We start from the raw sequence: 26,971 nt of genomic DNA on the forward strand, positions 1-26,971 counted from the left end.
CACTAAAATTAATATTTCGGGTTCTTGTTGCAAGCTTAGAGAAGCATTCTAAACTTAGACAAGACAGGAAACATGACAAAGCTCAGAATTTATTTGAGGAAGTGAGAGGAATACAAAGGAATGTGAGGGCAGCATTTAAGGGAGAAGGGGGTCAGGAAGATAGACTGGGAGATCCATACCAGGCACTGGACAGAACAAGGGCTACATGTGGGAGACCACAGGCCAGAACCACGTGGGGAAGCCACGTGGGCAGGAGTGGTCATAGAACAGGCAGCATGTCGAAGAACAGGGCTACATTTCTCAATAAAATACATTAATTCATTCTGAAATGTTGTTTGATAATTTTATCAGCTCTAAAGCAAATTTTACATCTGTAATTGCTTCATAAATTCTACCTCATTCTGAAATTTTCTTACAAACTTCTGCTATCAAGAAAAATATAAATTGATTGGTCAAGTTTTCTTCAACTGGTAAGTAGTCTTGTTTTTATTTTTTGTTGAGTTTCACTGCATTTTTGTTAAGTTTTTGTAGTTTCATATTTGTTAATTCATATGTCAATACACAGGATCACCCTGAACATTAAATATAAGCTTCCTAGAAGTGATAGATTAGTTGCATTACCTACCTCTTGGCTCAAGACAACCCCAAGGGTGGAGATTTGCCACAGCAGTTGGGGTATCACTTGGAACACCCTCATCCTGTACTGGGGTGTCTGGGTTTGAGTCTGGCTTCCACTTCTGACTCCAGCTTTCTACTAAGGGACACCCTGGGAAGCAGCAGGTGACAGCTCAGGCAGTTGTGTACCTGCACCATGCAGGAGACCTGGACTGAGTTTCAGGTTCCTGGCTTGAGCCTACTCCAGCCGCGATGCTTCCAGCATTTAGGTAGCAAACCAGCAGATAGAAGATGTCATGCTGTCTGTCTCTGTCTCACTCTGCTTTCAAATAAGATAAAAATAACTTAATTTTTAAAAATGCTACTCCTGTATGGTATTTTTATATGGAGACTTCTAATTTGAGAATATTTGCCAACATTAACAAATACTTTGGATTCTACAATATTCAGATTTCACCAAAAATTTAAAATTAGAGAGAAAAGGGGTTTAGCCTCCTATATAGTCTGTGTGTCTTTAATAGGTAAAAAAATGTAGATATGGGGAGATGTCTTTTGTTTGAATTTTAAATAAGGTATACAATTTTCATGTATTTCATATCTACAGATTTAGAAATATAGTGTTATTTCTCACCCTACTCTCCTTCTTGCCCACTCTCCCACCTTTCCTCCTCTTCCCTCTCCTAGTCTCACTCTTAATTTTTACAAAAATCTATTTTCAGTTTACTTTATACTCATAAGATTAACCCTACAGTTAGTAAAGAGTTCAACAAATAATATGATGAATAAAACACTGTTCCTCAACAGTAGAGATAAGGGCTGTAAAAAAATCATTAAATCTCAGAATGTAAATTTTAGTCTTATACATTATGTTTTTGGTATTCTATTAGTTACCACACATCAAGGAAAACATATGGCATTTAAGCACTTTGGGACTGGCTATTTCACTAAGTATAATGGTTTCAGTTGCATCCATTTTGTTGCAAAAGACAGGATTTTTTTTTTTTTTTGCTGCTAAGTATTATCATTTGTTTTGTTGTATTTGTGTTTATTGAGCTCTTAATAGATTTTTGATATTAATCCTTTATAAGTTTATAGTTTCAAATATTTTCTTCCATTCTATCATTTGCCTCCTCATTTTGCGGAGTGTTTCCTTTGCAGCGCAGAAGTTTCTCAGCTTGATGTAATCCCATTTGTCAGTTTTGGCTTTGATTGCATGTGCTTCTGGGGTCTTCTCCAAGAAGTCTGTGCCTATGTCACTGTCTTGCGGTTTCCCCAATATCTCTACAATTTGATGGTACTGTGTCATAGATTTGGTCATCGATCCATGTTGAGTGGATTGCTGTGTAAGGTGTCAGGTAGGAGTTTTGTTTCATACTTCTGCATGAGAACCTCCAGTTCTCCAGAAGACCTGTCCTTTCTCCTGGGATTGACTTTAGCTACTTTGTCAAAAATAAGTTATTTGCAGGTAGGTGGTAGGTGGGATGATTTCTGGAGTTTCTATTTTGTTCCACTGGTCTACAGCTCTGCTTTTTGCTGTTGTTCATTTTGTTTTGTTTTGTTTTGTGCCAGTACTAGGCTGTTTTGATTATACCTGATCTAGAGTATGTCTTGAATTCTGGTATTGTGATGCTTCCAGCTTTGTTTTTATTTTTTAAAGCTTTTATTTAATAAATATAAATTTCCAAAGTACAACTTTTGGATTATAGCAGCTTCCCCCCCCCCATAACCTCCCTCCCAACCGCAACCCTCCCATCTCCCACTCCCTCTCCCATCCCATTTGCATCAAGATTCATTTCAATTATCTTTATATACAGAAGATCAATTTAGTATATACTAAGTAAAGTTTGTACCCACACAGAAACACAAAGTGTAAAGTACTGTTTGAGTAGTAGTTATACCATTAACTCACATAGTACAACACATTAAGGACAGAGATCCTACATGGGGAGTAAGTGCACAGTGACTCCTATTGTTGATTTTTTTTTTTGAAAGGCAGAGTTAGACAGTGAGAGTGAGAGAGACAGAGAGAAAGGTCTGCCTTCCGTTCGTTCACCCCCCCAAATGGCCATTATGGCTGGCATGCTGCACCAATCCGAAGCCAGGAACCAGGTGCTTCCTCCTGGTCTCCCATGTGGGTGCAGGGCCCAAGGACTTGGGCCACTCTCCACTGCACTCCCGGGCCACAGCAGAGAGCTGGAATGGAAGAGGAGCAACCGGGACAGAATCCAGGACCCCAACCCAAACTAGAACCCAGGGTGCTAGTGCCACAGACAGAGCATTAGCCTAGTGAGCCACAGCACTGGCCAACCTATTGTTGATTTAACAATTGACACTGTTACTTATGATGTCAGTAATCTCCTTGGCTCTTGTCATGAGCTGTCAAGGCTATGGAAGCCTCTTGAGTTCACCAACTCCAGCCTTATTTAGACAAGGTCATAGACAAAGTGGAAGTTCTCTCCTCTCTTCAGAGAAAGGTACCTCCGCTGAGATCTCACTCACAGAGATCTTTCTTACTTTTTTTTTTTTTTTTTTTTTTTTTTTGCCAGAGTGTCTTGGCTTTCCATGCCTGAAATACTCTCATGGGCTTTTTAGCTGGATCCGAATGCCTTAAGGGCTGATTCTGAGGCCAGAGTGCTGTTTAGGACATCTGTCATCCTATGAATCTGCTGTTGGATTGTTCTCTCCTTTTTAATTCTATCAGTTAGTATTAGCAGACACTATTATGTGATCCCTTTGACTCTTAATCCTATCCTTATGATCAATGATGAACTGAAACTGATCACTTGGGATAGTGAGATGGCATTGGTACATGCCACCTTGATGGGATTGAATTGGAATCCCCTGGCACGTTTCTAACTCTATCATTAGGGTTAAGTCCAATTGAGCATGTGCTGAACTGTAGATCTCCTCCCTCTCTTATTCCCACTCTTATTTTTAACAGGGATCACTATTCAGTTAAATTAAACACCTAAGAATAATTGTGTGTTAATTAAAGAGTTCAACCTATAGTATTAATTAAAACAAAAAAAATACTAAAAGGAATAAAGTAGTAAGTTGTTCTTTGACAGTCAGGAGAAGGGCTGATCAAGTCATTGTTTCTCATAGTGTCCATTTCACTTCTACAGGTTTCCTTTTAAGTGCTCAGTTAGTTGTCACTGATCAGGGAGAAAATGATATTTGTCCTTTTGAGATTGGCTTAATTCACTCAGCATGATGTGTTCCAGATTCCTCCATTTTGTTGTAAATGACCAGATTTCATTTTTTACTGCCATATAGAATTATACAGAGTACATAACCAATAATTTCGTTATCCAGTCTTCTGTTGATGGGTATTTAGGCTGATTCCAGGTCTTAGCTATTGTGAATTGAGCTGCAATAAACACTGAGGTGCAGAAAGGTCTTTTATTTGCCAATATAATTTCCTTTGGGTAAATTCCAAGGAGTGGGATGGCTGGTTCATGTGGTAAGGGTTACATTCAGGGTCTGAAGTATCTCCAGACTGACTTCCATAGTAGCTTTACCAGTTTGCATTCCCACCAACAGTGGGTTAGTGTCCCTCTTTCCCTACATCCTCACCAGCATCTGTTGCTGGTAGATTTCTGTATGTGAGCCATTCTAACCAGGGTGAGGGGAAACCTCATTGTGGTTTTGTTTTACATTTCCCTGATTCCAGCTTTGTTTTTCTTGTATAATATTGCTTTAGCTACTTGGGGTTCCTTGTGTTTCTATGTGATTTTTAGCATCATTTTTCCTAGCTCTGGGATTAATGTCATTGGTAGTTTGACTGGAATCACATTGAATCTATAAGTTACTTTCAGTAGTAGTAGTAGTATGGATATTTTGATGACATTGATTCTTCCAATCTACAAATATAGAAGATATTTTAACATGTGTTTGTTTGCTTTCTTAAATGTTTTGACCTCATTGGTAAATTTATTCCAAGGAACTTAATTTTTGTAGCCATTGTGAATATGATTGATCTTAGAAGTTCTTCCTCATCTATAGCATTATCTGTATACAAAGGCTTTTGATTTTTGTGCATTAATTTTATATCCTATCCTGCCACTTTATCAAATTCTTTTATGAGTTCCAATAGTCTCTTAGTGGAATCTTTTTATTCCACTATATATAGAATCATGTAATTTCCAAATAAGGATAGCTTGATTTCCTCCTTTCCAATTTGTATCCTTTTGATTTCTTTTTCTATCCTAATGGCTATGGCTAAAACTTCTAGGGCTATCTTGAATAACAATGGAGAGTGGGCATCCTTGTCTGGTTTCAGATCTTAGGGGGAATGTTTCCTTTTTTTTATTCTTTTTTTCTTTTTTTGACATGCAAAGTGGACAGCGCGAGAGAGAGACAGATAGAAAGGTCTTCCTTTGCCGTTGGGTCACCCTCCAATGGCCACCCTGGCTGGCATGCTGCAGCCGGCGCACCACGCTGATCCGAAGGCAGGAGCCAGGTGCTTCTCCTGGTCTCCCATGCGGGTGCAGGGCCCAAGGACTTGGGCCATCCTCCACTGCACTCCCTGGCCACAGCAGAGAGCTGGCCTGGAAGAGGAGCAACCGGGACAGAATCCGGCGAGGGGGAATGTTTCCAAATTTTCCCCATTCAATAAATGCTGGCTGTAGGTTTATCATAAATTGCCTTGACTATATTTTGAGGAATGTTCCTTCTGTACAATACTTGCTTACGTTTTTCATCATAAAATGATGTTGTACTTTATCAAATGCTTTCTCTGTATCAATTGAAATAACCAATGATTTTTGTTCTTCAGCTTGGTAATGTGATATCACATTTATATATTTGAGAATGTTGACCTATACCTGCATACCAACGATGAATCCCTCTTGGTCTAAGTGAATTACCTTTCTGATGTGTTGTTGGATTTAATTAGCTAGCATTTTTGAGGACTTTTATATCTACATCCATCAGGGATATTAGTCTGCAATTCTCTTTCTCTGTTGTATCTTTTTCTGTTTCAGGAATTAAGATAATGCTCATAAATTGATTTTGGGAGGATTCCTTCCCATTAAATTGATTTGAATAGCTTGAGAAGAATTGGAATTGGTTATTTAAATGTCTAGTAGAATTCAGCACTGGAGTCATCCAGCCCTAGCTTTTCTTTGTTAGGAGGGACTTTATTACTGATTCAATCTCCATCTTGGTTATTGATATGCTTAGGTTTTCTATGTCTTCATGAGTCAATTGTTGGTAGATTTTACATGTCCAATAATATATCCATTTCCTCTATATATGGCATATAGCTCTTTGTAGTAATTCATGAGGATTATTTTTATTTCTCTGGTACCTATTGCTACATTTCCTTTTTCATCTCTGATTTTATTGATTTGAGTCTTCTCTCTCTTTTTATGGTTAGTTAAGCAAATGGTGATTAATTTTGTTTATTTTTTACACTAACTTTTTTGTTTCAGTTTTGTTTATTTCTTCTCTAATATAAATTATATCTTTCCTCTTACTAATTTTGGGTTTCACTTGCTGTTGTTTCTCTAGTTCCTTGTGATGTATTGATAGCTCATTTATTTGGTGCCTTTCCAACTTCTTGATATAAGCACCAATTGCTATAAACTCCCTCTTAGTGCTACTTCTGTGTCCCATAAGTTTTGGTAAAATGTATTGCTGTCCTCGCTCATTTCCATGTATCTCTCATTTGACAAATTGAATTTCTAATATTTCATTTTGATTTCTCTTCAAAATCTCAATTTCATGGAACAATTTTTCATCCATGTCATGTATATATTTTAACTCAAAAATTTGCTTCTCATTTCTTCTGAGTATTCCTATGATTAATCTTCTGAATTCCATTTCAGTCATTTCATCAATCTCTTTGTCTTCACATCTGAATACTGAAGTGTTGTGGTATTCCTTTGAGAGGGCATATTGTTTATCTTATTGAATTTCTGCTTTTATTTTTAGGCATTTGTGGAAGCACTTGTTGTTTTTTTCCATAGGTGGTTTTTATCTTTGAATTATACCCCTGTGGCTTACTGGAGTGTCTGCCCTTCTAGTGAATAGCCAGAGGCATGTGCTGGGTGTGGCCAGGGAGCTCTTCTCAGTGCTGCAGGGTGGGGCCAGGGTGACACCCAAGTTGGGCACTGTAGATCTTCTTGTTAGCAGAAAGGAGAGTATGATCACCTCAGTGCAATCACACCCTCACCACTTCTTCAAGGTGATCAGTGCCTGGGAATTAGCCCACAGTAGGCGCATGAATCATCTGCACATGAAGCACACAGAGGATCTGTGCAGCCCCCAATGTGAGCATGGATCCCCTGCAATGACCCACATGCAATCAGGGAGATCTGAGTGTGTGGAACTGCCCACGGTGATTGCCGAGAGACACAACTACACCCTGTGCACTCTCATGGAATCACAGTTAGGAAGCTGTCTTATTCTCATCAGAAATGAAGAGACTCACCAAAAGGTTACATTCTAAAGATATATCACCACACATTTTTTGTAATGAGTTTCCTGTCAGAACACAGGTGTCATGGAAACCACCATTAAGATGGGAAAAGAAACAGCTCATGTCAACATCATCATCACTGAACACAAAGATTTGAGAGATCTGAGTTAGTCCACCCTACTGGCCATCTGATCTATAAATGTGGTGGCATCCAGGAAAGAACCATTGAAATATTTGAGAGCAAAGCTGTTGAGACTGGAAAGAGTACCCTCCTGTGTGCCTGGGTCACGGATAATCTGAAAGTTAAGCATGATCTTGGTATCACCATCGACACCTCCATGTGGAAATCTGCCACGAGCAAGTATTCTGTTACCATCATTGGTACCATGGAACGCAGAGTATGTATCACAAGCATGATGCCAGGCACATCTCAGGCTGACTGTGCTGTCCTGATTCTTGCTGCTGGTGCCAGTGAATTTGAATCCGCTATCTCCAAGCATGGGGAGATTACTGAGCATGCTCTTCTGGCTCACAGGCTGGGTGTGAAACAGCTAATTGTTGTTAACAAGCGGATTTCAATGAGTGACACTACAGCCAGAGAGATATGAGGAAATCATCAAGGAAGTCAGCACCCACATGAAGAAAATTGGCTACGGCCCTGACACAGTAGCATTTGTGCCAATTTTAATCTGGAAAGGTAACAAAATGCTGGAGCCAATTATTAATATGCCTCGGTTCAAGGGATGGAAAGTCACCTATCAAGATGGCAAAGCCTGTGGGACCAGGCTACTTGAAGCCCTGGATTGCTTCCTCTCAGAAACTTGTCCAACTGTAAAGTCTTTTCATTTTCTCTTACAGGAAGGCTACAGAATTGGGGGTATCGATATGTCCCTGTGGGCCAAGTGGAGACTGATGTTCTCAAACCTGGCTTGAAACTCAACTTTGCTCCAGTCAACACCGCAATGCAAGTGAAGTCTGTCAAAACACTCCATGAAGCTCTGAGTGAAGCTTCCTCTGGGGGCAGTGTGGGCTTCCGTGTCAAGACCATGTCTTTCAGAGAGATAGTCATCATGGCAATGTTGCTGGTAACAGCAAAACAGGACCCATCAGCGGAAGCATCTGACTTCACTGCTTATTCTGAACCATCCAGGCCAAATCAGGTACACAGCTCACATTCTTGCAAATTGGCTGAGCTAAGGGAAAAGATTGATCACCCTTCTGGTAAGAACTGGGCAGATGGCCTTAAATTCATGAAATCTTAAAATGCTGCCAACAATGATTTCTGGCATGCCTGTTTGTGTTGAGAGTGTCTCTGACTCTCTTCCTCTAGGTTGTTTTGGTATTCTTGGTATGAGATGGAGAATTGTGGGTATCATCAAAGCAATGGAAAAAAGTCAGTGGGAGTTTACAAGATCACAGAGTCTGCCCAGAAATCTCAGAAGGATACATGAATGTTATCTTTAATACCTGCCACTCCCGTCTTAATCAGTGGGGGAAGCATAGACTTAGAACTGTTTTTCTGAATTGGCCACTTACATTTAACACTAAGAAGCTCTTGATGATAGCAACATATTGTAAAACATTCAGAAGGAAAGTGGCAAGTTTTGTGGACTGGACCACATTGTGTGTGTGTGTGTGTGTGTGTGTGTACATGTGCGTATATGGCAGTTTTAAGTAATTTTTTAAAATCAGTACTGTTTAGTGGAAACAACTGGACCTAAAGTGTCTCAAAGAATTTTGAGAACCTTTAAAATAAAGTTTAGTGAGTAAAAAGAAATATCACTCTATAAAAATATTGGTTATTGACCACTTTCTTAGTGATAAGATAGGTTCACCATTTCACCTATGTTCAACATATTGTCTTGAATAGATTTCAGATGCATTCTTTGGAGAAAAATTACAGTGTTGAGGTGGAGAACATTAAAATTGCCACTGAATCTGTAGTTTTAAACACTCATTAATACAGAACTCTAAGATTTCATGAGTGTGCTGTGACTCATCTTTCCAGAATTGACTTCTACTTCTTAAATGGCTTGGAGTTGGAAAGCTAACAATATACTTTTAAAAGTATATAGTAAATTCATCTTCATGACAAATTATACTTGCATGAAACAGACAAATGTTCTCAGAAAAAAGACTCATATAATTACAGAAAAATCTATTTGAAGACATTGGAAATTGATGTAGCCTTAAGTGTCAAAATTTTTGAGAAAAGACAACTAGAAAAAGCAGTCAGGAGATATCAGTGGCTGGTTTTCCATGACAGCATTTCCTAGCTCTGCCAAACCATTGGTTAAGGACCGAGGGAGAAGTCCAAGTGGAGGGTTGCCATTAAGGAGAAGAGACAAACAGAAATTTTGGCAGAAGTTCAGGTTGGAGACATAAGAATTAAAGATGGGTGGAAAAAAGGTCAGAGTGAAGGGAGAGGCAGAGAGTTGCACAGATAGATTTGGCTTGTTTCTCCTGAGAACACATATTAAATCCTGAAGCTGCAAGTGGCAACAACAAGTCGATAATGAATGCAAACGGGAAGTGATATTTTGACAATCGTGTGCAATGGAAAAACAGTGATCAGAGGTTAGGAGTAAGCAAGAGGAGCAAACTTGAACTGCACACTGGGCTTTCACTAGGATTACTGGTGGCTGGACTCAGAACATCAAACCTGAGAAGTGGAAACCTCCCAAAACTCACATCAGTGCAAATTATGATCAAATTGAGATGCTTAACGTCAATGCCATTTTCATATCCAAGGAAAAGGAAAACTGTACCTGGAGGATTACACACTATAAAGACTTCATACACAAGACCAGACCTCTACTAAAAATTATGTCCAGGACAAAGGAGCAAAATAACAGAACAATAAGAAAAACTAAAAGGTAAAAAATATAAGCAAACGCATGAGTCATGCAGATACTGCAGATAAGTAAACAAATTAACATACAGGAAAATGAAAAGAGCTGACAAAATAAATAAAGTGAAGAAAATAACATAATATTGAAACCTAGAGAACTATTAAGTTATAAGAAAGATATTAGGGGACTGGCACTTGGCGTAGCAGGTAAAGCCGCCACCTGCAGTACCAGCATCCCATATGGGCAGCGGTTCCAGACCCGGCTGCCCCATTTCCGATCCAGCTCTCTGCTATAGCCTGGGATAGCAGAAGATGGCCCAAGTCCTTGGGCCCCTGCACCCACCTGGGAGACCCAAAGGAAGCCCCTGGCTCCTGGCTTCAGATCGGTTCAGCTCCAGCCGTTGTGGCCAATTGGGGAGTGAACCAGCGGATGGAAGATTCTCTCTCTCTCTCTCTCTCTCTCTCTTTCTCCTTCTCTCTGTGTGTAACTCTGTCAAATAAATAAATAAATCTTTTTTAAAAAAAGAAGGATATTAGGGCCGGCGCCATGGCTCACTAAGCTAATCCTCTGCCTGTGGCGCCGGCACCCCGGGTTCTAGTCCTGGTTGGGACACCGGATTCTGTCCAGGTTGCTCCTCTTCCAGTCCAGCTCTCTGCTGTGGCCCAGAAGTGCAGTGGAGGATGGCCCAAGTGCTTGATCCCTGCACCCGCATGGGAGACCAGGAGAAGCACCTGCCTGGCTCCTGGCTTCGGATCGGCACAGCACACCAGCCTTAGTGGCCATTTTGGGGGTGAACCAACGGAAGGAAGACCTTTCACTCTGTCTCTCTCTCTCTCACTATCTAACTCTGCCTGTAAAAAAAAAAAAAAGGATATTAGAGTATATTTAGAATGAAGATCAAAAAGAAAAGTGAAGGAGTAAGAGAACAGCATGTAAAATTATGTATGATACAGAAAATTTTTCAAATATGCATCACTGGAATCACAAACAGGAATTAGAGACTGATGGAGGGAAAGCAATACAAGAGAGCTTCAACAAAGGTCACAGAAAACAGAATTAAAAAATAAGCTCATGTTGATTTACAGAAAATTGAACCCATGCATCTGAGGAGTATTTGAAAAGTCAATGGAAATATGTATTACTGGAATGCTAACAATGAATTTCAAACTTTTTTGCTCAAATAAACTGAATTTCATTTTCCATGAGTTTTTTTAAGTACCTTCATATTTGAAGGGACAATGGCTAAACTTTTTAAAAACTATTGGAATAAATACATCAACCTACAGATTCAAAAAGCTTTATGAATTATAAGAAGGATTAGTATTACTGTTCACCTGACAGCAAAAGCAATGAAAACCCTCGAAGCAAAGATAAAAAGGAAAGTCTTAAAAGTATCAGAATATCAAGGTATCTGATTTTGTAGAAACAAGAATAGGATTTACGGTTTATTTTTCTACAACAATTATTTAAGCCAAAACTAATGGCAGGATCGGTTTGAATTTATAAAATAAACAAACTGTGGCAACCTAAATTCCTATACTGGATAAAAATATGAGAGCTTTTTAAAAGTTCAGAAGAAATGTGTATGAGAAAAAACTGCAGGGATTTCAAAATATTTTGCACCAAAATAAACATCTTTTAATTACATTTTCCATGAACTTTTTGAGGTACCTTTATATCATCTCCCCTTAACACACACAAAAAAAGGCAAAATAAAAATAGACTGAAACAGCCAACTGAAATAAATCTTATTCTGCTTACTTCCACTAGGATAAATATTCAGGCATAAGAAAAATGCCTGAACAGAGAAACATGAAGGCACAAAAACAACAAAGAATAGCTGTATGGAGTTGGGGGTAAATATAAACTCATAACAACTATGGAAAATAACAATGTGCTTACCTAAACTGTTTTTGCAGTTAGGGTATGTCAGAGCAAAGACAAAAAGAGCAAGCAGCATGGAAGTGTCCTAAGCATCTAACATTTTTAGAGAAATAGTTTATGATATTTTACAGTGAACTGTAATAAGTTTAGAACGCAGGTTCTAATTTTATGTCATACACCAGGACAACAGTAAAAGGATATGACACTTTAAAAACTATAGAAGGGAAAGTAGAATTACAAGAAATTGAAAAGCCCAAACAATGATTTTGTAGACAGGGTTATCATCCTAACCCCCAAAATTCCAACATGTTAAAACTTGGAATATATTTGCATGACCAAGAACAGTTAGGGCTGACGATGGAATTAAGGATGCAAATCTAGCCTTGTGCTGGAGAAATTACTCTAGACTATCCTGGGAGACCAAGGTTGTCACAGGCATCATTATGGATCCTAAATGGAAGATGGGGACAAAGCAGAGGGAACAAGAGACTTGGAAGAGTAGAAAGCCTTAGCGTGAGGGAAGTTACAGACATGGAGCGTGCAGCAAAGCGGCCTGAAAATACAGGCAGCCTGTCCCAGCGGGGAAAGCGGCTAGGAAACAGGAGCACAGCCCTGCCAATGCCTTGGTTTCAGGTCAATGAAATCCATTTTGGATTTCAGACCTCCAGAACTGGAAGATAAATTATACGTGTGTTTAACACCACTAACTATGCAGTAATCGGTTACTGCAGTGGTGACATAGCTAGGGCAGACCAAAATTCAGGAGGAAATTGAAAAATTATCAAGTGAGATGGGGCTGGCTTTGTGGCCAAGCCGGTTGAGCTGCCAGCTGTGTTGCTGGCCTCTCAGAGCACAGATTCAAGTCCTGGCTGCTCTGCTTCTGATTCAGCTTCCTGCTAACGCCCCTGAGGAAACAGTGGAAGATGTCCTGCTATCCAGGTGGGAGCTCGGATGGGGTTCCTGGTTTGGTTCCACTTGGCCCTGTCTGGGCTGTTGTGGCTATCTGCATGAGCAAGCGAATGGAAGATAGTCCATCCCTCTCTTTCTTTCTCTCTCTCTCTGTAACTGCCTTTCAAATTAATAAAATCTTTTTAAAAAGTTAGCAACTGAGAACAAAGAAGAAAGGGGATGTGAACTTGAAGCACATCAAAGTTACCTTAAATGTCAATGGATTAATTATCAAATTAAAATATAAGCATAACCACAGTGTCGTTATATTCATATTGTCTTAAGAACAAGGACACAGGTAGCTGGATAATATAGTTATTATGAGAAACAGATACACTATGCTAATACTAGCCAAACATTTAAGTGAAGTACGGTGATATTAATATCCAAAATAGTGGCTTTTATTATTGTTTTCAGTTATTAGGAAAAATGAGGTTTTTTTATAATAGCAATCATCCAAGATATTTTAATCATATCAGTATGAAGACAAAAAAAGAGCTTCATGATCTATAAAGCAAAACTGATAGATGTAAAAGAGAAATTTACATGGTATACTTTTTTAAGATTTATTTATTTATTTAAAACACAGATTTATAGAGAGGCAGAGGGAGAGAGAGAGAGAGAGAGAGAGAGAGAAAGAATGTCTTCCATCTACGGGTTCACTCCCCAAGATGGCTGCAACGGCCAGAGATGTGCAGATCTGAAGTCAGAAGCCAGGAGCTTCTTCTGGGTCTCCCACATGGGTGCAGGGGCTCAACACTTGGGCCATCTTCCGCTGCTTTCCCAGGCTACAGCAGAGAGCTGGATCAGAAGTGGAGCAGCCGGGACTTGAACTGGCACCCATATGGGATGCTGGCACTGCAGGCAGCGGCTTTACCCGCTACACCACAGCACCGGCCCCAGTATGCTTTTCTTAATAACTGATTTTAAAGCAGGGGAAAAGTGCCAGAAGTAAACAAGAAGTCTGAAGAACACATGCATTAGGTGTTCAACACTGCAGCAAGAATCTGAGAGGAGGCACTTGGGAGAGAAGAAGGGTGACTTTTGCACACTTTTGGAGGCTCACAATCCAGCATCTGTGGCCTCACTGATCTGACATGTGATGACGGCAATGGACAGCGGAGCACATGCAGAGGACTGCACAGGGTGCCAGGAGGCAGAGAGGGACAGGGAACACATTCATCCTCCGTGCCCCTCTGCCTCTCCTTGTAAAGCCACCATAATTCAATCATGGGCGCTCCATCGCAGCAGCCCAATCTAATCAATTTCCAAGGCACCATCCTCAGGCTGCATAATTGGGTTAGTCTCCAACCTTAATCCATTAACAGAAGATTCTTTGTATACAATGTTTAAAACATGGGCCTTCCTGGGTAGGACATGCAAATGATATCCAAACCATAACAACATTTATCAAAATATAAATGACATTTACAAAGCATTGCAACCAAGATTGAGAAAATACACATTCTTTCTGAAGCACACGGAACCTACAGTAAAACGGATCATGGAAAGAAAGCTCAAAAACCGCTAATCATTCAGAGTATGTTACCTAACTACAATGAAATTAAACTAGACATCCACAATGAATTGATAAACATCTTCAACATGTTGGAAATTATTCAGCATATTTAAAATGACCCACAAGTCCAAGAAGAAATCACAGTGGGAATTAGGATTTTGAATTTAGTAAAAATGGAAATGAAAATAACAAAATGGAAGGATCATAGCATGGACTGAAATGATGAGCACAGAGGCCTCCGTCCATCCAGACGCTGTCTGTGACGTGCAATCGTCCTGCAGCTGTTTCTCAGGTAACCTGTGCTTTTCACAAACCTCAACTTTGACCAAGCCAACTTCAGAACATCAGCCGTGGACAAGGGAACGTCTACTGCATCTTAATAAGGAGTGAGTTGTAAGTCGTAGGCCTGCTGCAGAAAGAGTGATTAGGGACTTCATTGTTTGCATCTCCTTGCACCTGAATAACACATAGTGTGAGGATCAATATGAAAATGGCCTGCATCTCCTTAATCATTCATCAAGTTTGTTATCTCTCACCAGTTCAGTGAGGTATTCTATTTTCAATGCTGTTGATAACCTCACATAAAGCTAGAATGCTTTAAATTTCACTCAGTGCATGCACTCAGACTGCAAGAAAAGTATAAAATCTGCAACCAAACTTGGGCGTGTAGAACAGCCAGCTCAAGCAAGTGACCGATTGTTTCTAGGTTTATAATACTGAATGAGTTTTAACTTTGATTTTTCACAGACTGATGTATTATGTTAAGAAAATTTATAGAGTTAAGTAAATATATCAGAAACAAAGACAAGATAAAGAAAAAATTCAGAAACTTAGGAAATTAGAGCAAATGTAATAGTAAATAATTAGAATTAAATATAACACTCGTGAAAATAGAAATCAGTTAACAAATATTTAAATGAATAAACCATTAGAAACAATAAGAGAATTCTGTAAGTCACTGAATTTTAGTAAAATTGTAAAACTTTTAAAAGACTGACCACACTAGATGTTGATCGGAACATGGAGGAACTGGAACTCACAGACACTGCTTGTGGGAATTTCAAACGTAACATCACTTTGGAAAACCAATTTGCAGCTTTTTAAAAAGTTAAATGTATACCTACCATATGATTCCGCTGTTCCACTCCTAGGTACCAACTCGAGAAAAGAACACATATGCCCACACAAGGACTTGTGCATGACTGCTGTTTGTGTGTGATAGGCAAAACATGGAAATAAGTCAAAGATCCTGCAATTGGAGAATGCACTGTGTCCACACAATGGGATATTCTTCACAATAAAAGGGGATGAACCATTGACATGTAAGGTAATATGAGTGTAACTTTATCTCACAAAAAAGTTACATATTGTTCTGCTCTATTTATACAGTATTCTAGAAAATTCCAAGTGTTCAAAAGTGTCAGAAAGTAGATCAGTGGTTACTTGGGAACGGAGGAATGGGTGCAAAGGAGTGAGAGGAGGAATTTCAAAAAAATATGAAAAAAATTGGGGGATGCTGGAAATGCTGACTTTCTTACTTGTGTTTCTGTTTTCATGTTTATATAAAAACAGAAAATTGTGCGACTGAACATGTGTGGGCTATGTATCAGTTATACCACAATGGGTCTTTTTAAAAAATGACCACAATATTTGAAAAGATTCTTCACATAAAAAATAAAGAATATCCAAATGCTAACAAACATATGAGGAGGGTATTTAACTTGTCCTTAGGGCCTGCCAATTAAAACCACAAAGTGATGTCACTATAAATATACAACAATATTACTAAAAGGAAAGACAAATGCAAGCATAATGAGGATGTGGGGCAACTAGAAATTTCACATGCTGCTGGTGATGGAGTGACCTGGTATGAACCTCTTTGACAGAATCTACTAACCCAAACACAAGTGTGCCTTTTCTCACAGTAACCCCACAACTATGTAACACACAACGGAAAAATACGCGTGGGTTCAAGAAAGCACTATGTATGAATTTTTAGAGAAGCACTAATTTTAATGGCCACATGACTGTTAAAAATTCAACTCTTCATCAATAATAGGAAGGATCAATAAATTACAGTATGTTCAAACAGCATACAATGCATGAGTGAGTGATGAGAATGAATGGCTGGTTCACATCAATTAGATGTATCTCACAACCTGGTGCCGGCTGAAAGATAACACTGTACAACTGGATTCTGCATAATTCCATTTACACAAATTTGAAAATTAAAGAGCTTATCGGAGGAGTTAGAAGTCAGGCTGGTGGTTCTTTGTAAATGGCTGGAATGGAGAAGCTGTGAAAGAACTCTAGCAGGTAGGATTACTCTGTTTCTGGATGTACAGAACATGATTGCATGGCTATGTTCACGGTGTGAGAGTCTATCATTCTGTCCATTTTTTCTGGTTTGTATACTTTTCTGTATGTGTGTTATATACTAATACAGACCTTTAAATATCTATCTATATATATATAGATATATACACATGTATATAAAAAGTGAGGATGATAATGGAAAGATATCAATCGAACTGAAAACTGATTGTAGCTCTCTCTGCATATCCACATCACTTTCTGTTCTGCAAGAAGGAAAATACATCATTCAAAGCCTGTGTCACTAAGAGCTTCTTGGCTCACAAAGCACATCAATGAGCAAAACACACTCAAGAGCACACATCGCTATATAAAATAAGTGACAAATTTAGGTTACATGATATACACTGAGGTTTACACTGAGGTTTGGAAACTGTATTATGTATAATACATTTACCAGTATTTGTTTATTCCTGTATCTTTGGCTTGCTTTATGCCATATTGAATTTGATCTTGGACATGTAGTTGTGGAAAGGCATAGCATTATTCACATCTATGATGGTTAATTTATGTATCAAGATGTGTTGTATAATACAATGCAGTGCCCAGATATTTGGCTAAACTTCATTCTGGGTGTACCCAGGATGATGTTCCAGATAAGATTAGCACTGAAATCAGTAGGCTCAGTAAAACAAATTTCTTCCCCCGTTGTCATTAGGCATCATTCAATATATCAAGGGCCTTAATATACCAAAAGAGAGGAGAAAGAAATCACTCCTTAGACCTGTTGTCTAGCTAGAACATGGGTCATCTCTTGCACCTAGACTAGTACTTATGCTATTAACTTTCCTGGTTCTCAAACCTTTGGACTCAGACTGGCATTTCAAGACTGGCTTCTCTATGTATCCAAATTGCACACAGTAGATCCTGGGACTTATTAGCATTCATAATTTTATGAGCCAATTACACACACACACAATGACTTCAAAATGTGGAAAATGAAATTGAAAGATAAGTATATGAACTTTATTTCTCAACACAAGTTCTATCAATTTCCAGACACTTTTTATAAGTGATGGCACCAGTCAGTTGCTCCATCCCTACAGAATCAGAGGTCCTGGGAATTTAACCCTGACAAAGCAGTCATTTTAAAATTATTCATGAAAGAAAAATGGGTGACCTTTAGAGATTTTTTTAGAAGTAGAAAGTAAAAGGTGGTCAGAGGAGTGGAATCAGAGCTATAAGGTGAAGGCCTGGCGATTACCCATGGAAACTCCTGCAAAACTGCCTTGGTTTGTTGAGAGAATTCAGCAGGAGCATTGTTGTGGCAGAGAAAGACTCTCTGGTGAAGTTTCATGGGCATTTTTTTCAACTCATAATGATTTGCTATAACACATGTGAACAGGATTGAGTTTAAGGCAACAAGGACATCAGTTTGAAGAGAACCTCTTGGTAATCAGTGGGGATGTTGCTGAAATTAAAGCTAAAACATACACCAAATTTATGTTGAAGGTTGTGTGGAAGAATGACAAAAGCATTGATACTTTATGCAAAGCCTCTGAGTGCAATTCATGGACATTTTACTGCTAAAGCTTTGATCTTTCTCAAAACACTCTCATGGTAAGCAGCTGTTATCATGGTTTGGCCCTCCAGAAAGTCAACAACAACAAAGAGCACCTGATCATGCTAAAGGAAAAAAAAACCACCTCTTGCCTTGACTTTGCTCATGTTTGGTCTGCTTTCACTCTGACTGGACCACTTCTGCTTCTTGGTAGCCATTGTTGGATTGTGCTTTGTTTTAGGATCATACCAGTGAATCTGTTTTGTCTTTTGTTACAATTCTCAGAAAAATGCTTCAAGATCTTGATTCCACTTGTTGAAAATTTCCATTGAAAGTTCTCTTCCGGCAGGTGCTGTGGCATATCTGGTAAAGCCATCTCCTGCAGTGCGGGCATCCCATATGGGTGCCAGTATGAGACCTGGCTGCTCCACTTCCCATCCAGCTCTCTGCTATGGCCTGGGAAAGCGGCAGAAGATGGCCCAAGTCCTTGGGCCCCTGCTCCTGCATGGGAGACCTGGAAGAAGCTCCTGGCTCCTGGATTCAGATCAGCCCAGCATCAGCCCTTACAGCATTTGTGGAGTGAACCAGCGGAAGACACCCCCGCCCCCCTTTCTGGAACTCTGCCTTTCAAATAAATAAATAACTCTTTTTTAAAAATAAAGTCCTGCCCTTGTTGGCAGCTAACCCCAGGACACGCAATTTGGTACCCACCTTAACTGTGCAATCAGAACTGTGTCATCTGAACCATTTGGGACATTGGGGATTGTTTCTGCTGTTGATCATCAATCCTTTTCAAGGGCATGAATAAGATTAGTTTACGCCTTGTAAATGGATGCTGATGATCTGCTACTACAACTTGCTTCTTTGACATGCTTTTGTTCTTTCTTAACATGAGGTGCCCATTTGTACACTGCTGGTTTCTTTGGGGGCATTGCCACCGTAAGTCTTTTGTAAAACCCCAGTGATTGCACCCAAGCGTCACCATCATTTGTTGTTTGTCCAATTTAGCAGAATCCCTGCTGCTCTGGTAGAAGCTCTTTTCTACCTGAAGCTTTATCTTTCTTGGTGCCTCAAACTAGATTCTATTCAGGCATGAATTACTATGAGTTTATCAGAGTGGAAAATGTTTTTCAAGTATATGCATTGTTTTCTCAAAATATAGTATTCTAATCATTTTTTAGACTCTTGTGTGTGTGTGTGTGTGTGCGTGCGTGTGCATGTGTGCTGTGGGTTCTGCTTGTCTGAATGGCATGATTTGGCTAGCGACCTTTTGTGTTGTCCTTCTACCCTGAGTACCACATGTCTCAGAAAATGGTACTTTTAATTTGGGTTCCAAAATGAAAAGATGGATACAGTCTAGCAAACTGCCCATACCCTGCCAAGCTCTTCAGAGTTCTAGGTGAGCATGAACCCTCAGATAATGTGAGTAAGAGTGTTTTAGGGGAAGGGAGATATTGTTATGAAAAATAGTGAATTTACAGACTATTAGAAGAGGCAAAGGATTATCTCTGAAGTGAAACAGATTGTAAAGTGTAGCAAGGAAAATCACTGTTAATAAATGATCCTGTTCTGGTTAGCATTCATATAAAATTTGAGGCAATAAGATTTTTGCAAAGAAACAGTAGAAATAATGAGGAAAATACACTAAATTGATCTTCTGTATATAAAGATAATTGAAAATTAATCGTGATGTGAAGGGGAAGGGGAGAGGGAGTGGGAGAGGGGAGCGTTGTGGATGGGAGGGAAGATACGGGGTGGGGGGAGGCTATTGTGGTCCATAAGCTGTACTTTGGAAATTTATGCTCATTAAATAAAAAAAAAAAGAAATAATGAGGAAAAAATCAAGGAGGACTCAACTAGGAATCAATATCTATTTACAGAGGATCTTGTTTTTTTTAAAAAAAAATCCATCATAATACCTTCTGGGAAGGAAACAGATTTCGGTGCCGATAATATTTGACCTCAGCAGACCTCGTAGTAAACAGTCTGCTACTCTGATTGGGTTTAGCAACAGGGGAATATATCTTAAAAATGCTTTTAACAGTATGTACTTGTTCATCCAGATTGCTTATTATAAATAAACTCAAATTTATGGAGTTGTAGGCCATGACTGATTGGAGAACAGAAAGAATGCACGCAAGTCTTTTTGTGTGACAAAGGGAAAATAAATACTGAGAAGTCCTAAACCCAGACAGCTTCCCCTGAGAACAGTGCTCTGCACATATTGTTAGTGCTGCCTGCTTCTGTGAGGCCAAGTCTTGATTCAAAGTGCAAGAAAGGGGCATGTTATGCAAGCTATTTCTGTTGGTTTGGGATGCCTCCAGAGCAGGATGTTATATCTACATTGCTTTGTTGCTTTATTCTTTTCATTACTGGTGAAATTTGCTGTTGGATATGATATTTGAATCATGTGTATTTTGCCAATTTAAACCTTATGGTGGTGTACCAATTATAATGAGAAATTATTAGTTTTTCCTTGGAACCAAGCACCAAACTATGTCTTAAATGGATTATTGATAAATTAAGAAAAATAGCATAGCAGGAAATTTTAAGCACATGCTGTGACAGAAATCAACATAGGATAGCAAGGGAAAACAATTAATTCAAAGGCGGGCATGTGGTACAGTAGTTACTGCTTGAGACATACACATCCCACATTGATTCTGATGCTTCCTGCTAATGCACACCCTGAGAGGGAGAAGATGATGGCTCAAGTACTTGGGTCCCTGTCCTGGGTCACAGCCTTGCATAGCCACAGCTGTGTGCCCTTGGAGAGTGAACCACTGGATGGAAGGTCTCTCTCCTCTTACTCTCTCTCTCCCTCTCTCTTTCTCTCTCTCTCTTTTTCTGCCTTTCAAATAAAATGAAAGTAAGTGAAACACTTTATAAAAAAAATTCACTCAAACGTGAACCTTTTAAATTTTTTACCTGCCCCTCTTGCTGAGTCAGATGAGCAAGAGATAGTATATTTTGTTATTGTTAATTTTATTGCATTACCTTGCTTAACTTATAAGCTGTCACAGGAAGATATTCACGTTACTTATTTCTATATGTACCTCTAAATTGTTTAATATATAAATCTATTTTGATACTTTATACAAATGCTAATAATTTTCTTCACAAGTTTTTCTTAAAATGTTAATGCTTTTGGCACAAAGCAGAATTAATGTTTATTTCATTGATTTTATGCATTTCAAGTATTCTACATGATCCTGTAATATTTCTTTTCTATTTTATATATTTTTTAATTTATATAAAGTGAACAAAGTTCAAATATTTCATATATACAGATTTAGGATCATAGTGATACTTCCCATCCTAACCTCCCTCCTGCCCATGATCCCATTCTTCCTCACCTTCCTTCTTATTATTTCTTAAAACTTTTAGAAAGACATACTTTCAGTTGATTTACAATCATAAGATTAGCCCTGCACTAAGTAAATAATTCAACAAATAGCAAGAAGAAGAAAAAAAAAGTGTTCCTCAACAGTAGAGACAAGAGCTGCAAACAATAATCAGTTCTCAAAATGTCAATTTCCCTCATATAGATTACATTTTTGTACTTTATTAGTTACCACAGATCAGGGAAAACTTCCTATGTATTGATACTTTATGTTATTCTGTAGGGCTGGTTTTGAAATATATAATAATGTACATGAACAGGCATACATGCTAAATGACAGACTGTAATTTACAACTGCAGAGGGAAAATGTTCTTAAATACGAGTAGAGTCCATTTTTTCCATTGGAGAAGTGGTACTTTGTATCCAGCTAATATTGTGAACATGATATCTTCAAAAGTCCAGCAGTACAATTTGACAGATTATAAGAACAGAATTAGAATGCTAAACTCACATATGAAGACTTAGTAATATTTAAATTCATTTCTGGTAAGTGCTCTTTGGACTCTAAATGTAACTGCCTTTTCTGAAAAATGTTGATAACTAAGATTTATATTTAGGTAGGACACTGACACCACAGTCTTCTACTTTAGGAAAAAATCTAAATGGAATCCTGCCTCTGTTGTCTCTTCATAATTATGATAACATATGACAGAAAAGTAACGTGTTTTTAAGTAGCCTACAATCAGGAGTAATACAAAATAGTTTTCTTGGAAACAATGATATGATATTGACTATAAGTATAGGTTTCAGTTGGCCCAGTCTTTCTGTATTTTTCTGGGGTTCTAGAATTTAGGTATTTCTAAGTGCATGCAGAATCCTCTAGTTAAGTTTACATGTATAAAATCTCATATTTCAACAGATAAGAATGAGTAAGAATCAAATATTAATGAGGAATCTTAGTATGTCCATACAACTCAGTACTGGTAGATACTACAGCATTATGAATCTCACAAACACTGTATGTGAAAGAAGTCAATTGCAACATGTTGCCTGATTACATTTACATGAATTAACCAGAATGAACAAATGCACAGGACAGGAAGTACATAAACAGCTTCCTGAGCTAGAGGGGAGGCAGAGTAAATGGTGAATGTCTGTTAGTAGCTATGAGGTCTGAAGCATTCTAATTACAGTAGCATAACCCTCTGTATGTACCCAAAGCCTTATCTGTACTCTTTGATTAGGTGAATTCTGTGGTATATAAATTCTATTTAAGTAAAATTTTAAAGTACAGAATCGAATCAATAATCTTAGAAGCATCTCTGTATTTCTAAAACTCAATAACAATTTTTAAAGTTGTTTAATATTTGGAATAGAGTTTAACCCATCTCTAATGGAACTCACATTTAAATGGTTTTATGGTTTAAATTGTTTAAATGGTTTTAAACCATTTAAAGAAGCCACTAACGGCTACCATAAAATGTCCTTCTGTTGAAGTGCCAGACTGAATGCCTATCTTAATCCTGACCCAGACCACTGGTGTGACCCACCGCATTCTCCCAAGAGAAGACCATCTTTGCACTCAACAGTCTAGTGTGTCACTTTGAGGAACTTCCAAGTAGGCAGTCCCCTGAGAGTATCTCTTAGAGGTAAAGATGGGTAGGGAAATTTACAAAATAATAATTTTCTAAATTTCTACTCCATGTTCTTCACTCATGTGTGAAATGTATTTACATGAACATAATAACTCAAACCTCAAATATTACTTTAACCCAGTATTTTATTTTATGATGTTTGATAATGGGGCAGGAGAATGACAAAGATAGAAGTCTTAGAGCTAAATCTTTGTATTCTAAGGAAAAACCAACATGTGAAATTAAATATATGGATTGAAGAAAAGCATTTTTTATAAAAATATGGAGTCTGAAAGAAGTAGCTTTTGGGCCTCTGGAATCAAAAGTTTAGAAGAGAGCCTATGTTGTGGTGTAGTGGGTAAAGCCCATATGGGCACTGGTTCATGTCCTGGCTACTCCACTTCTGATCCAGCTCTCTGTTAATGCACTCAGGAAAAGCAGAGAGGATGGCCCAAGTGTTTGAACCCCTGCTACCCATCCAGGAGACCTGGATGAAGCTACTAGCTCCTTTGGCCTGGCTCAGCCCTAGCCATTGTATCCATCCGGGGAGTGAACCAGCAGATGGATGATCTCTCTCTCCCTCTCTCTCTGTAACTCTTTCAAATAAACAAATAATCTTCTTCTTAAAATAGAGTTTGGAGGAATGCTAAAAAGGATTATTAAAAGCAGTTAAATCTCAAAAGTGTGTGAGTGTAACACCTGGATAAAATGGATCTAACAGAAAGGGTAATAAAAGATTTTTCTTCGTAAACTCTGTCTGTGTCTCTCTGTTTCAGATCTCTGGTTACCTACAGTGACTTCCTCTGACTGGCTTTAGGGTTGGTGACACAATGCAACACAAAGTACACACAGGCACCACAAAAATAGTTGAGATGTACCAGCTCACAGAATTTTTTAATTTGGTTTGTTATTTGTGTTTTATCGGTTTTTACATGAGAACGTTTCAGCTTCCGTGGAAGGAAGAAAATTCATTTCACCTGTTGCATACAGAGCCCTAGGGTGAAATGCCTGGTGCCTGGACCCCGGGGTATGCAGATGGTAGACCTCTTCCTACACTGGTGCCCTGCACAGCCTCCTGGATGATCTGCTCCTTCAGTCCTCTGTGAGCACAGTGTGCTGTTCTGGAAGCTTCCAGCTGCTTTGGGCAGTGGGAGGAATAGCATTCAAATCACACTCTTCACCTTCTTGCAGGTGACTTAATAGAAGGAAAATGTCGAATGGATTGTATACAACCTCTTTTGCCTCCTTTCTTCTACCTCTCCCTCTTATCACTTTAACAAACTAAATACAGATGCTTCTTGACTTACGATGGGGTTAGGTCCAGGTAAACCTGTTGTAAATTAAAAATAACATGAGTCAAAATACATTTACTGCACCTAATCTACCCAGTGGCTTAGCCTGGAAACAGAACATGGGCTACTTGCTTTTGTGATGAGTGGCTGTCTGGGAGCTGTGACTCCCTCTACCCCAACCCCGGTGCAGCTCAGCATCCTCCAAGAATCCTGTGGTGCATGTTGCTAGCATGGGAAAAAGTCAGATTCCAAGCATGGCTTTTAGCAAACGTGTTCGGATTTCGTGCCCTTATACAATGCAATCATCATGTATTTCAAATAGTGTCTCACTCAGCTAAATGTACCATAATACAATACCACACATGTCAGGATTGAAGCAACGGAAATGTGTCCCTCACAGGTCTGAGGCTGGAAGTCCGAGACCAGAGTGCCAGGATGGCCAGCTTCCTGCAAAGCCTCCCTTCCTGTCCTACAGATGACTCCCTTCTCACTGGGTCTTTACAGAGAAGGGAGCGAAACCAGTATCTCTTTGTCTTATTATTATAGCAAGAATCCTACCACAGGGCCCCTACCCTCATGATGTCTCTAACCTGAACAATCTCCAATGCGCCCCACCTCCACTAACCATCACATCAGGGCTCAGAGCTTCAATAGATGCATTCGGGAGGAAAATAATTCAGTCCACAGCAAAAGCAATTGGAAATCCCTTTTCTTTTCCAGGAATAGCAAGTGCACTCCATCTTCCTGGTATCTGCGTAACGTCTCTACCCCCCCCCCCCCACTTTGCCATTGGCCTGATTCCTATCAGGATGGAGTATATGGCCAGTTCGGCTGAGTCATTGCTCTATTATCTCATTTGAAACTCAGATTACTATAAAAGTTATTTTCTAACTCCTGAGAAAATTACCTAAAATGTTAACTCTATCTCTGAGTAACACAAAACTCTAGTCATTTGGTTTTCTCCCATTTGAGTTTCTGTGACAAAGGCATCATTTTATAACTAGAAAAATATATTTTAGGCTGAGTTAAAATAGGTCTTTATGTAATGTATTAATATTTTACCTTATAATTTCAGGTATTATCTTTCTAGGTATATTTATTTAAAATATAATTAAGAATTACTAAGTCCATTTAGACTTTTGCTAACAAATATGTAACACATTTTAAATTGTTCCATCATAAAGAAACTCAGTTACTAGAAAAACTACCTAGCTCTTTACTCATACTTTCAAAAAGCAAGATCTAATGTGGTTTATGATTTCCCTCCATATTCATTCCAGTTTTTCCCAGTATGTGAATATGCTCTGTTCTGCTTTATCTAATGCCTAAATTGCCTTTATTTCCTGTGTGTTTTATTTATTTTTATTAAATGAAAGGCAGAGAGACAGAGAAAGAAACATGGAAAAAGAAATCTTCTATTGCTGCTTCACTCTGCAAAAGACTGCAAAAGCCAGGGCTGGGCCAGGCCGAGGCTAGGGACCAGGACCCAGTCCAGGTCTCTCGCGTGGGTGGAGGGGACCCAGGTACTTGAGTCATCACCTGCTGCTTCCCCAGGTGCACATTAACAGGAAGCTGAAATGGGAAGCTGACCCAAGACTCAAACCCAACGCATCCCATGGACATCCCAACTGCTGTGCCTAATGCCCATCCCTCCTACTTTTCTTCATGTTTAACTCATTAATAGATAGATCATTTCAGCAAACAGTATCTCTGTGTAGAAAAATATCAATTATGGGGGAGATTTAGTACATGCTTTTAGGTCATTTTCTGAAATGTGGTTCATGGAACCCTAGCACCTATGAACTTGCCTGTCACTAACACTCTTCTTCCACTTCTTCATTTTGCTGCAACAACTTAGGCTACTTTCCTATACTATTTTGTGAGCTATTAAATGATGGAATATTTCTCACTAGGTTCTCTTCTTCTTTGTATTTCCCATCCAAGAAGCTCACCCCCGCCTCCAGCTTTAGTTGCCATCATTATGCACACAACACACATGTGAATTCTGCAAACCAAACCTCATCAAAAGACAAGTCTCATAGACCTTCATGTTCCACAGTAACCACACAGTTCCTTTTGCAAATTTCAAAAACCTCCCAGTTTCACATCCAAAACCAAACCCATGACCTAGCCCCACTTTCCCACCTTTTTAACTACAGTGCTGCTATTCAGTGCCCCCAATCTCGTGAGTGATTTCCTTCATCTATAAGGTTGGGAGACAGTGCTTCAGAGAGAATGCACCATCAAATGTGAATGAAATTTAAAGACGTTTCCCTGTGATGTGTTTTCTTTTCTCTGTGACACCAGTGGCATGATTTTCAGCTCAGTCAGACATGGAGCAGGTGCATAGGGAATGGCAATGGATCTGAAAGCAGGGGGCTCGGTTGGAAATAGAATACCATGAAAACAGACAGGAACATACACATGATTTCAGACAAGTTGAGTGGTGAGGCATCTGTCATGAAACCAGTCTTCAGGGAGCGAGGTTCTAAGGCAGATAAAGAGGAATCAAAGAGACACCATTAGTGACCCCAAGGAAAAATGGTCATCAGTGTGAAAGAAAGACTAGCATAAAGGGAGGAGAC

At 39.0% G+C, this 26,971-nt stretch overlaps 2 long non-coding RNA genes across 20 annotated transcripts in view; one reads left to right on the plus strand and one right to left on the minus strand.

Annotated features, from left to right (window-relative positions):
- Positions 1-19,293, plus strand: LOC127493928 (uncharacterized). The gene is made up of 4 exons (XR_007924510.2): positions 1-470; positions 7,898-8,199; positions 15,394-15,569; positions 18,466-19,293. It is a non-coding gene; the product is annotated as an uncharacterized lncRNA (long non-coding RNA).
- LOC103350379 (uncharacterized) overlaps positions 1-26,971 on the minus strand; it is a 547,263-nt gene that overhangs the window by 87,468 nt on the left and 432,824 nt on the right. For 9 of the 19 annotated variants that reach the window (XR_011388273.1, XR_011388270.1, XR_011388269.1 and 6 more), the window contains one exon: positions 11,507-24,424. The exons of the other annotated variants lie outside the window; for them this stretch is intronic. This is a non-coding gene — a long non-coding RNA (uncharacterized lncRNA). Of the gene's footprint in view, positions 1-11,506; positions 24,425-26,971 lie in introns of those variants that run through there. 19 annotated transcript variants of the gene reach the window in all.

This window comes from Oryctolagus cuniculus, chromosome 4 (genome assembly GCF_964237555.1).
Source record: "Oryctolagus cuniculus chromosome 4, mOryCun1.1, whole genome shotgun sequence".
Classification (NCBI taxonomy): Eukaryota; Metazoa; Chordata; class Mammalia; order Lagomorpha; family Leporidae; genus Oryctolagus; species Oryctolagus cuniculus.